This window comes from Anabrus simplex, chromosome 2, assembly GCF_040414725.1.
Source record: "Anabrus simplex isolate iqAnaSimp1 chromosome 2, ASM4041472v1, whole genome shotgun sequence".
NCBI classification, from domain to species: Eukaryota; Metazoa; Arthropoda; class Insecta; order Orthoptera; family Tettigoniidae; genus Anabrus; species Anabrus simplex.
In genome coordinates, this window is record NC_090266.1 from 741,382,727 (window position 1) to 741,396,227 (window position 13,501).

Here is a 13,501-nt window from a genome sequence, read left to right on the forward strand (position 1 = left end):
AAGGTAAGCCTCCGAGCAAAACTATCTTTGCCATTTAGTACACAAGTGCTTCTTGCAGAAAAATGAACAATATTGAAAATGGAAGGAAATAAAGTGGCAATATATAGCCCAACGGTCATCTCCGAGGTCTGGTACCGTAGTTTGCTGCCTAGCTGTCCAGCAACCGGATGATGCGACGTTGAATTCCAGTTCTGCTGTGGTCAATTCAAATCCGGCAGCAGGACTTCATCTCAGCACTACTCTGAAATCAACTTGAGTTCGTTTATATAATATTGAACCCGTGACCGTTGAGTCATAAGGAGCCAGAGTCCCAAATTCATTACATGAGGCCCCATATAATTCCAGCGCGCCAGGTCATGAGGTGCCCTAGTTGCATTCTCTTTTCTGACCAGAGACGGCACGTGGAGAACAGATGGGATAGTTCTCATCCTCACGCAACAGAAAATACGTCACCCATTCTTGTAGAATATGCAGGGACAAAAATATTTGGCGCGGAACTGTTTTTGCTGAAATTTCATTTAAGAAAAATTGGCGACGAAACCGCTGTGGTAAACATCAGGAGGTCGTAAATGAAACAATTTGGTTGTTATTGTTAAATACTTTAGGCCGCTAAGTACCCAAGAAGGAAAATTACCGAAAGAACGCGCCTTTCTGTTTAAACTCGGTTACATCAACCCAAAATATAGTGCCTAGCTTATGAGTTAATTTAAATACTCAAATTTGTTAAGAGAAACCCATAATGCTTTTCATCAGCACCGCTACTAAACTAAACAATTATATGCTATTTCAGAATCAGCCCTAATTACATTTTCTGTGAGGTAAAAACTGTGTCAGTAAACTTTTGGCGATAAATGTAAACAGCATGGGAGTGGGAGAAAAATTTACAAAACCACGCCGCGCCTTTTGCATTTGCCCATTGTGTCCAGTGAATTTGAGGTGATTCTACGCATTTCAAAATAACATTGCAAACTTGTTGGGATGACTAAGTCCCAAAAGGGAAGATAGGTTTGGCCGAAGGTAGCTATAACATCATCTCCAAGTGAAGATAGGTTAGAAGGCAAATCGACGGTATTTCAAAATGTTGAATCATCATTAAAATTCAGGTTCAGGCAACAGACGGTCATTCTAATGCAGAAATCCTGCAGTTGAATTAGCAGACAAATATTGCGTGTGCGGATCGGTGGTTTGACAAAAGTGTTCGGTCAGTGCAAGGAAGAAGCGTGTGAAGGGCATTTATATTTTTAATATGTCATTATTTTCAGATGAATTATATAAAATAAGCCATAAAACCTTTCACCCAGGATAGGAATCCTGATGAAAGGAAGAGTATGTTTTGTAAAGCCACTATCTGTTGGGGTGGCTAGATAAGAGATTGAGAGAGGCTGGTGGGCCTGTAACGATGCACGGTCACGTACGCCTTCCAGGTATGTAAGCTACACTTCGTAAAGTGCATGTGTTTATTTCATTATGTCACCATTTTATTTGTGTATCTGTGACGCACTTTGGTCACCCTTTTTAGTTCGTGGAAATGTCAGAGGTATACGACGAAAGGTCATTTAATGTTTCTTGGATAATCGATAGAGCCGCGAAACTAGTGTGGGAACAGTAGTAGATTTGATGGTTGTAAAACGAATGTAATGTGTAGAACGGAGTATCATTTCCGTACGTTTATTCCTATATGTGTTGTTTGCCCAAGTTAAGATGTTGATAAGAAGATCGTAGACAAGATGGCGACTACTGTGTGTGAGTCTGTGATATCCGTGGTGGATAATGGTGTAAGATGCAGTGAAATATGTGGCAAATGCAGAAGAGTAGTTAAATATGGGATTTTGTGTCGTAAGTGTGATGAATGGTACAATTTTCGTTGTGCAAATATTGTAAATAGGACTGATATTGAAGAAAGTGTGTGGCTGTGTCCCGAGTGTAAACAAACTGATAGTGAGGCAGAACAACAAGAAAGAGAGACTTACAAATCTATGCTTAAGAATTTAGGAGTGCTACAAGAAGACTTATGTGCTCTGAAAGTTGAAAATGAAAGCTTAAAGGACAGAATAAAGAAACTGGAAGATAAAGAAGACAGTGGAGAAGAAAGATCGCCGTGGACGGAAGTGACGCGTAGCCATTTTAGGCCTAATGTTAAACATATTGGAGAAACTACGTAGGGTACAACTTAACACCGAGACAAAACTCTTTGCAGTGCCAAAATAGATTTCAGTCATTGCAACAAGTTTCAGAAGAAGACACATCAAGTTTTCCGAATAATTTTAAATCCAGTGGAGGTAAGCTACAGAAGAAGAAAACCAACCGAAGTCAAGATCGCCAAAAATTCATCTCTACGCAGACAGTCAAGGGCGGAGTATGGCAGAAGGCATCAAGGATGAGCTGCATAATCCAGACAATGAGGTTTTAGGACTAATAAAATCAGGTGCCAAAACTGAAGACGTCCTTTCATGTTGTGATCCTGTGTTAGAGAAGGACAATTATGTGGTGATTGTGAGTGGTACTAATGGCATTGCTGCATCAATGTAACATTTACAAACAGGAGCTTCAAAACTGAATTTGAATATACTTTGGATGAGGTAGTTATCCCAAAAGATGGCAACTGCAAATACTTAGGTGTGAGATTTGAAAGTAATTTGCACTGGAAGGGTCATGTTGATGACATTATTGGGAAAGCATACAGATCGTTACATGTCATAATGAGGCTACTTAAAGGATGCAACAAAGAATTAAAAGAAAAAAGTTACTTAAGTATGGTTCGTCCATTATTGGAATATTATTCGAATATGCAAACAGTGTTTGGGATCCTCACCAAGAATACCTAACAAAAGAAATCGATAGTGTACAGAGGAAAGCAGCAAGATTTGTAACAGGGGATTTCAGGAGAAAGAGTAGTGTATCAGAAATGTTAGAGGAACTTGGGTGGGAAACTTTAAGTAAGAGAAGGGAGAAAACTAGACTTATAGGATTATATAGAGCCTATACAGGAGAAGAAGCATGGGGAGATATCCGTGAGAGGCTTCAGTTGGAAAATAATTATATCGGCAGAACTGACCCCAAGTATAAAATTAGAAGGAATTTTATCAGAAGCGATTGGGGTAAATTTTCATTCATTGGGAAGGGCGTGAAGAAGTGGAACAGTTTACTAGGGGTAGTGTTTTATCCTTTTCCCAAATCTGTACAGATATTCAAGAAGAGAATAAACAGCGACAGGGAAAATAAATGAAATGTTAGAGGGCATTCGACCAGTGCAGGTTAATGTAAATAAAAAATGTATGTGAATAAATTAATTCCATCCCCTGGTCTAAGGAGTTTGGACAGCCAAAGTAGGGGACTGCGTGTAGGGGTGAAGTACAGTGGGAACTTCGAGGGCCCTGGACCGCTATGGTAGCTGTGAAGGCCCTTCAGGAACTCTGAAAAGTGGTGGCAAAAGGGACTCTGGTTAAGACGCAGCAGGTCGTTATGCTACTTAGGTTACAAAATGGGAAAAAAATGTAAATAAATGCAATGTAAATTTTAATCTTATCCCAGTTGCATAGTATTATTTGAAGTAATTCCACATATTGTATATGAGTTGACTATGTAAATATAGTAGAATTTTGTAAACAATATAAATTTATTAAGGATGATGTTTGTTTAATAGAAAAATTGTTAGCGTAAATTGTATATTATTGTATTCTAGAAAAATGTTCTTCTTCTCTTGTTAATTCAATATTTAGTGCTTGACAATAATGTATTTTAGTGTACCATTTGCCACCGAGGTAGACACCTCATTTGCAAATAAAGAGATTTTGATTTGTTAATTTATCACGAAATTCTGTTCATTGTAAAGATGCAATTCCCGTAAGCGTAATACGTGGTTTACCATTTAGAGCGATTGTGTAGTAATGATGGAATGCCAGCTGTTGCGGAGAGCACGCCGTAATGTGCTCAGGAATGTACGAGGCGAATCTCGCGTCTATTAAAATATGTGTAGAACTGATGAGGAGAAAATAACTGTAAACATATTTGCAAGTCAAGTTGTGAGTTTCGGTTTTGAAATATTTTGTTGTCAGACTTAGATATGCGAGAAGAGGTGGTTAATTTGCCACAGATTGTTTTATGTTACAGCATAGCGGATCGCGTAAGATAGATATTCCGTTTTATTGTCGTGTAGAGAATTTGAGGTAGCAAGTGGTTCAAGTCTAGCAGAGTTAGGAGGAAATGTGGCTCAGGTGGTTGAAATCCTGTATTGTTTGAAGAGATTTTGTTGCCGGGATATTTTGTTGTAGGGAACCCGAGGATTTATTTGTGTAATTTAATGATATGGGAATAGGGTTATTCCATAGTTAGGATCCCACGTGAAACTGTGGTGGGTAGAAACATTTCAAGTGACCTTTTAAATAAAATCTTTTCGCATATTCTGTGTTGGTTAAGCACTGTCTTTCACGCGAGTTGTCAACGAGGCGAGATTTCATTTTTGATAAAGTCAGGAGAGGGAACGTGTTTGCTTTCATAGAGGTCACGAGAGAAGGGTCTTCGTTCCAGGCGAGCGAGTCAGCTCATTTGTCAGAAAGGAATTGTAACTGAATTTTGTAATTTATTTCCGGCTCCATGGCTAAATGGTTCGCGTGCTGGCCTTTGGTCACAGGAGTCCCGAGTTCGATTCCCGGCAGAGTCGGGAATTTTAACCATCATTGGTTAATTTTGCTGGCACGAGGGCTGGGTGTATGTGTCGTCTTCCTCATAATTTCATCCTCATCAAGACGCGCAGGTCGCCTACAACCGTTAAATCAACAGACCTGCATCTGGCATTCCGAACATGTCCTCGGACACTCCCGGCACTAAAAGCCATACGCCATTTCATTTCTTTTCTTTTTGCCATTTATAATAAATGTTTGGAAATAGATTTCATTACTTAAGAAGAGAATCGTTTGGTAGAGAACTTGAGATTCATTATACGTGCGACGGAAATGTTACGGTGTTGTGTTACGAGTATATTGTAAAGAACCACTTTCAGGGGTGTCAAAATTTGAGAATCTATAGTAATATTGCTTCGTGTTGTTGAGGATTGTCCAAGGTCTTGCGATTATTTTATTTGAATGTCACGGTAGCTTGTCAATTCATAGAGTTCGTAACGGACGAGGTGTTGTTGTTGGTTTCCAAGGCACAAGTGTAGGTTCGTGTGGTATGACGTCATGCTTGTGGAGCACATGGGGGTGCAGTAGTCCATCCACCCTTGAGTTTGGGTGAGGTGCATTACGACACTTGAGTCTCATCAGCATGAAATCATATCGGAAAGAGGTACCGGAATTAGTCCAAGGGATAACCGTAGACCTTATGAGAGATTGACATGGGTTGTTTTTTTTGCATTGCGTGTAAATGTATGTAGATTATAGGATTTTAGGTTAGGATTATCCAAGTTAGTGTCTTAATAATTATTAGTGTTATAACGTAAACTTGTTTAGTGACATCATGAAATAAGCAAATGGTACGGGTAGTTATGCCCATGTCTTTCGTATTCCAGCTGCGAAACAAGAAAACTATGAGAATAAAGAATAAATTAAATATTTTCTTGTAAAGGAATGTTTCTGGTAAACATGTCCAAGTGATAACGTAAATTTAATTGAAACAGTTAGGAAGTTTAAAGAAACCACTTCGTCCGGGATAGATAAATTTGTTGTTAATTAGGATTATGAGATTACTTCATTTATTAAATTCAGTGAAACCGTATTTTGAGAATTAGCTTAATACCAAGTAACTAACTTGAAAATGTATTCTGGAAATCTTACTTTTATTTGATGGAAAATTTCAACTTATTATCGTAACGATTGAGGGGACATGTCCGATAGCAAGGGACTTTACTGCCAAAACAAGTGCTGTGAGAGTTTGTTGTTGTTTTGTTGATGTTGTTATTTTTGATTTGTTGAGCACTAGATGTGCTGAGAATTTACTAACGTGGAAACCTTGGTCATCAACTACTTTAACTTAGGCCTAATTGTGTTCAGCCTCCGGCCTAGAAATTTAGATGGTCATGGGGTCTTCAACCTCGGTGACTTAGATTAGGGCCATCTGCTATTATAGCATCATTCATCTTGCGCTCATCATCCAGAATGACTTTAACGTAAATCACATAGTTAGATGTCGGTCCATGAAATAGTCGCAGGTCACATCGATTCAGTTAAGGGTCCATGTCGTATAACCACTGTTTGGCACATGCTGATTGGGCAGCCTTAATTATACCAAGAGTCCAGAGCTCGTGTTACGGGGGGTGGATTATAATGAATCATTATGATGGTACATGGAGTCTCACATGGAAGCCGATCTTAGGGATCTCCAGACTTTATATATTTTATTCTTAAAATAAGACGGTAGTTTCTAGTAAGGATGCCCCTCAGGCAATTGAGTCAAGGTCTCCAGAGCCAGCGTCTCTCATCATCGTTGTTATTATTCTTTTGTTTCTAAACGGACAGGATTGAGTTCGTTGATCAGCTGTTGTGAAATGTCACAAATCTTTCAGATTTATTTTCCAAAGATGAATAAACCTACATTTTTTTTTAAATCAAGTGTACTCATTGTAGAAATTAGTTTTAAATTACTGAAACCCGCCTATTATCTAAGCAAGTGACGAAGAACCTGTAAGCGACCCAAAAGAAAGACCTCATGCCGATTGCTGATAGGTTAGGAGGGTAGGTATCATTCGAAGGGCCTTAAAGTGTTCAATTTATGGCGTGTGGCCTCCGAAGAGGCCTGGTGCAGGTCTTTGTGAGAATACAGCTCTAATGCTGAAGACGGCACAAACACCCAAACCCCGAACCAGAGGAATTAACTAATGAAAGTTAAAATCCCCAACCCGGCCGTGAGTCGAACCAAAGGCCAACATGTTAACCATTTAGCTCCCAAGAAATACGCGGCACCACCATATCAGATCGTTCATTGCCGAAGAACTGAGAAAGAAGTGATTCTATTTAGACTACTGTACATGCGGAGGTAGGGCCTATACGGACTGGACATAAGCGGCAGTTCGCAGAGAACTGACATCATAGTCTTTAAAGACAACTATTCTCAGGGTTTCATTTAAATCCGACTATTAGGTTCGAGCACCATAGCGGTCAGCCAGAGGTGGTCAATTTATAAAAGATTAAAAAATTTAAACCCGTTATTCCTTACTACAAATCTAAATACCACCTTCAGGAAATTGAAGTAATAGAGATGATGGTCAGAACTCGTGGTACCGTAACCTCGTCACTTTGTCGCCACGTGGAAGCGCTTCCAACTTCCAATGAAGCTCATCCCCGAAATTGTGATTCTCGCCCTCCGAGGCTCCATCAAGATCCTGAGACACCTCCACTACAGCACCGAAATGCCGCACTAATTATACTGTTTCTTTATTATTTAGAGTTTTCTTCAGTTAATAAAACTATATATATAGATAAAATTTGATACGTTTTACCTTGCTTTTAGCGGCAGCCTGTAAATACAGGAGGTTGTTCCTAATTAAACGGAAATGTATATAATAATGTTTATTTATTTATTTATTTATTTATTTATTTATTTATTTATTTATTTATTTATTTATTTATTTATTTATTTATTTATTTATTTATTTATTTATTTATTTATTTATTTATTTATTTATAAGGTTTCTTGCATACAGACCACTTCTTTCTCATTTGTAAATAATAACTCCCATACAGCCATATTTCTTATCAGGCGATCTACTGACCACGACGTTCCAAGTCCCTAAAAATGGAAAATACATAGGCCTACACACGTCCTCATTATAGACCGTTATGCCTTTCGGTGTTCAGTCTGCAAGCTTCTGTGAATGAACTACGTCCCTCCACAGCCCTCCGTTTTCAAATACTGTAGTACTGTGATCTCTTCTAGTTCTATTGCTCTTATCATGAGATAGTTAAAAACTGAGTGTAAATATCGTCTCCTACATCTCCCTTTGCTATACTTCTACCCTCCATGGCTGAGTCCATTGTGACCTGTCACCATACATCCTCCTGACGTGACTCAACCACCGAAGCAGGTTCATATAGATAGCTTCATTAATATTAAGTTCATTCCAAACTCAGCCCTTCGGATATTCATTGCGAGTGTCCTATATTTGTTCAAGCCTGTTTATACTAGCTACCATTTTCTCTATTTTCATGTCTCCTACCTCCAGCTCAGAGTCTATCCAGCTGTCACTCCCGTACAGAAAAGAATGTCTAAAGACAGAGAGATGTCAGGATAGTTTCCTCTAGGAATTCATTTCATTTTTTGTACCAGAAGAATACATTTGATAGCAACTGTGAGCTTAGAGCGTTAGGTTTGCTACGCCTTAGTTTGAAATAATTTTGACCTATTGTATGTACTACTAAGCAACCCCGAGGTGTAGGCGTAGCGTGTCTGGCTCTTAACTGGAGGCCCCGAGTTAGATTCCTGGCCAGGTAAGGGTTACTTTTACCTGAATATGAGGACTGGTTCGAGCTCCATTCAGTCCACATGATTACAATTATTGAGCTATCTGACGGTGAGATAGCGTCCCGGTCTACAAAGATAATAATAAAGGCCGAGATGGTTCGTCGTGCTGACCACACGACACCTCATAAGCTGCAGGGCTTCGGAATGAGCAGCGGTCGCTTGGTAGCCACAGGCCCTTCGTGCGCCATGGGGTTTGGTTTGGGTGTATAGGCTATGTACTACTAACCTGGGAGAATACGAATTCCAAATAACTGAAATGATCCACATGTTCCAGTCTTTTTATTCCCTACCTAGTATTTAATCCTCTTAATTTTATTCCGTAAAATGAAAAGCAACCATATTCATTCCTGCCTTAATTCTCACACTTCTCGCAGGGCCTGCATCATTCAGACTTGCTAGGGATTGCAGGTACACATATGCTGTATACTTTCTAAACTAGACTGGTGCAATAAGAGAGACCGAGAAACGCCTCAGTCCGTTCAACCTGTTCTCAGCTGCCCAGATATGTTAATAACCGCAGTCCATACTACTTCCAGAGCTCGCTAAAAGTCTTTCTCACACATACAGGTTTAACAAACTTATACTTCTAGCGTAATGCTCCAACTATGTATAGCACGATTCCTTATTTGTAATGACAGATACGAAATACGATAAATTAGTCCATATATTGAAACTTGAAAAAGGGGCTGGTAATAGCGTAGTTTTGTTCCTTAAAGTAGCAATCAGTCCATCTCCGTGGTGTAGTGGTTAGTGTGATTAGCTGCCACCACCGGAGGCCTCTGCCACGACTTTTGAAAAGTGGTACGAGGGCTGGACCGGGGCCCACTCAGCTTTGGGAAGTCAACTGAATAGAGACTGGGGGAGGGGGGGGGTTTCGATTTCCACCTCAGCCATCCTCTAAGTGGTTTTCCGTGGTTTCCTCACTTCTCCTCCAGGTAAATGCCGGGATGGTACCTACTTTTTTGTGCTACTTGCTTTACGTCGCACCGACACAGATAAGTCTTATGGCAACGATGGGATAGAAAAGGGCTAGGAATGGGAAGGAAGCGGCCGTGGCCTTAATTATGGTACAGCCCCAGCATTTGCCTGGTTTGAAAATGGGAAACCACGGAAAACCATCTTCAAGGCTGCGGACAGTGGGGTTCGAGCCCACTATCTCCCGGATGCAAGCTCACAGCTGCGCGCCCTTAACCGCACGGCCAACTCGCCCGGTAAGTACCTAACTAAGGCCACGGCCGCTTCCTGCCCTCTTCCTTATCTATCCCTTCCGATCTTCCCATCCCCCTTCCCCCTTACAAGGCAACTGTTCAGCATAGCAGGTGAGGCCACCTGAGCGGGGTACTGGTCCTACCCAATGTCTCACGCTCCAGGACACTGCCCATGAGGCGGTAGAGGTTGGATCCGTCGCTGAGTCCGAGGGAAAAATCGACCCTGGAGGGTAAACTGATCAAGAAGAAGAGAGAAGAAGAATAAGAAAAAGAAGAAGAAAATAGCAATCAAAAATCTATCCTGAAAATAAGTATAGCAAGTAAAGCAAAAATATCTCCACTCAGGCCATGAAGCCCCTTTGGAGGAGTGGAGGTGAATCCGTAATTTGGACACTAAGTGGAATAAAGTGGTCAGCACAACATTGAGCCGCCTTTGCCTCCAGATATTAACCTGGTACTCATTCCTCGGTGTAGGTAGAGTGAACTTCTGGGCCATGTGCATCTTCAGAAGAGGAATTTTCGTTTCTAAATTATTCGACTTCCTTACGGGGAATCAAACCCATGTTCTTCCGAGTGAACCGAGTACGCCTTACCACCTCAGCTAAGCAGCTACTAAATGTAATAATTATGGCATGAAAATCAGTTTTCCAAGACCAAAATAACACTGGATGGGATGAAACATAAGAAGTCTGGAGGACAGTTTCTAGTGGTAAAATTAAAATTTAAAAAATATGTATTGTAAACTATGGCGTAGACTGACATATTATAAATTATAGAATAAAATCGCTAATACAGTACCCACACCATTTGTGAGTAAATAACATTTATTTCCTCCTCTGCGAACCATGTGACCTTGCCGCGGTGGGGAGGCTTGCGTGTCCCAATGATGCAGATAGCCGAGCCGCAGGTGCAACCATATCGGATGGATATCTGTTGAGAGACCAGACTAACGAATGGTTCATAGAAAGGGGGTAGCAGCCTTTCGGAAATTGCAAGGGCGGCAGTCTAGATGATTGACTGATACGGCCTTGTAATAATACTCAACATGGCTTAGCTGTGTTGATACTGCTACACGGCTGAAAGCAACGGGAAACTACAGCCGTAACTACCTCCCGAGGACATGCAGCTCTCTCTGTATGAATGATGTACTGATGATGGCTTCCTCCCGGGTAAAATATTCCGGAGGTAAACTAGTCCCCCATTCGGATCTCCGTGTGGGGACTACACGAGAGGAGGCGATCATCAGAAAGATGGATACTGACATTCTGCGAGTATAAGCGTGGAATGTTAGAAGTGTGAATCGTTGTGGTAGGTTAGAGAATCTGAAAAGGGAGATGGATAGGCTAAAGTTAGATGTAGTTGGTATAAGTGAAGTACGTTGGCAGGAAGAACAAGATTTTTGGTCAGGCGACTACCGAATTATCAACACAAAATCAAACAGGGGAAATGCAGGAGTTGGTTTAATAATGAATAAGAAAATAGGGCAGCGGGTAAGCTACTACGACCAGCATAGTGAAAGAATTATTGTCGTCAAGATAGACACCAAACCAATGCCAACCACAACAGTGCAGGTCTATATGCCTACTAGTCCAGCGGATGATGAAGAAATCGAAGGAATATATGAGGAGATAGAAGATTTAATACATATGTAAAAGGTGACGAGAATCTAATTGTGATGGGAGACTGGAATGCAGTGGTAGGCCAAGGAAGAGACGGTAGTACAGTAGCAGAATTTGGATTGGGACAAAGGAACGAAAGAGGAAGTCGGCTGGTTGAATTCTGCACTGATCATAATTTAGTCCTTGCCAATACTTGGTCCAAACACCACAAACGACGGCTGTATACGTGGACGAAACCTGGAGACCCTGGAAGGTATCAAATAGACTTCATTATGATTAGGCAGAGATTCAGAAACCAGGTGTTGGATTGCAAAACTTTCCCAGGAGCAGACGTGGACTCTGACCACAACTTGTTGGTCATGAAATGCCATCTGAAGTTGAAGAAATTGAAGAAAGGAAATAATGCAAAAATATGGGATCTAGACAAGTTGAAAGAAAAGAGTGTGAGGGATTGTTTCAAGGAACATGTTGCACAAGGACTAAATGAAAAGGCTGAAGGAAACACAATAGAGGAAGAGTGGAGAGTCATGAAAAATGAAGTCAGTAGGACTGCTGAAGAAATGTTAGGAAGGAAGAAAAGATCAACTAAGAATCAGTGGATAACTCAGGAGATACTAGACCTAATTGATGAACGACGAAAATACAAGAATGCTAGAAATGAAAAGGGCAGAAAAGAATACAGGCGATTAAAGAATCAAGTGGATAGAAAGTGCAAGGTAGCTAAGGAAGAATGGCTGAAGGAGAAGTGCAAGGATGTCGAAGGCTGTATGGTCCTGGGAAAGGTAGATGCTGCATACAGGAAAATCAAGGAAACCTTTGGAGAAAGGAAATCTAGGTGTATGAATATTAAGAGCTCAGATGGAAAGCCACTTCTAGGGAAAGAAGACAAAGCAGAAAGATGGCAGGAGCATATCCAACAGTTGTATCAAGGTAAAGATGTAGATAATTTGGTTCTGGAACAAGAAGAGGCTGTTGATGCTGATGAAATGATAGACCCAATTTTGAGGTCAGAGTTTGACAGAGCTGTGAGTGACCTAAATAGGAACAAGGCATCTGGAATTGATGACATTCCCTCTGAATTACTGACTGCCTTAGGAGAAACCAGCATGGCAAGGTTATTTCATTTAGTGTGCAAGATGTATGAGACAGGAGAAGTCCCATCCGATTTTCGGCAGAATGTTGTTATACCTATTCCCAAGAAAGCCGGTGCTGACAGGTGTGAAAACTACCGCACCATTAGTTTAGTATCTCATGCCTGCAAAATTTTAACGCGTATTATTTACAGAAGAATGGAAAAACAAGTTGAAGCTGAGTTGGGAGAAGATCAATTTGGCTTCAGAAGAAATGTAGGATCACGTGAAGCAATCCTAATTTTACGTCTGATCTTAGAGGATCGAATCAAGAAGGACAAGCCCACGTACATGGCATTCGTAGATCTAGAAAAGGCATTCGATAATGCTGATTGGACCAAGCTATTTATGATTCTGAAGATGATAGGGATCAGATACCGAGAACGAAGAATTATCTACATTCTGTATAAAAATCAGTCTGCAGTGATAAGAATCAAGGGCTTTGAAAAAAAAGCAGCAATCCAGAAAGGAGTGAGGCAAGGCTGCAGGCTCTCCTTTTCAATGTTTACATAGAACAGGCAGTAAACGAAATCAAAGAGAAATTTGGAAAGGGAATCACAGTCCAAGGAGAGGAAATCAAAACCTTGAGATTTGCCGATGATATTGTTATTTTATCTGAGACTGCAGAAGATCTCGAGAAGTTGCTGAATGGTATGGAGGGAGTCTTGGGTAAGGAGTACAAGATGAAAATAAATAAGCCCAAAACAAAAGTAATGGAGTGCAGTCGAACGAAGGCAGGTGATGTAGGAAATATTAGTTTAGGAAATGAAGTCTTAAAGGAAGTAGATGAATATTGTTACTTGGGTAGTAAAATAACTAACGATGGCAGAAGTAAGGAGGACATAAAATGCAGATTAGCACAAGCAAGGAAGAGATTTCTGAAGAAAAGAAATTTGCTCACTTCAAACATTGATATCGGAATTAGAAAGATGTTTTTGAAGACTTTCGAGTGGAGCGTAGCATTGTATGGAAGTGAAACATGGACGATAACTAGCTCAGAAAGAAAGAGAATAGAAGCTTTTGAAATGTGGTGTTACAGAAGAATGCTGAAGGTGAGATGGATAGATCTATTTATTTTTGCTAGGGGCTT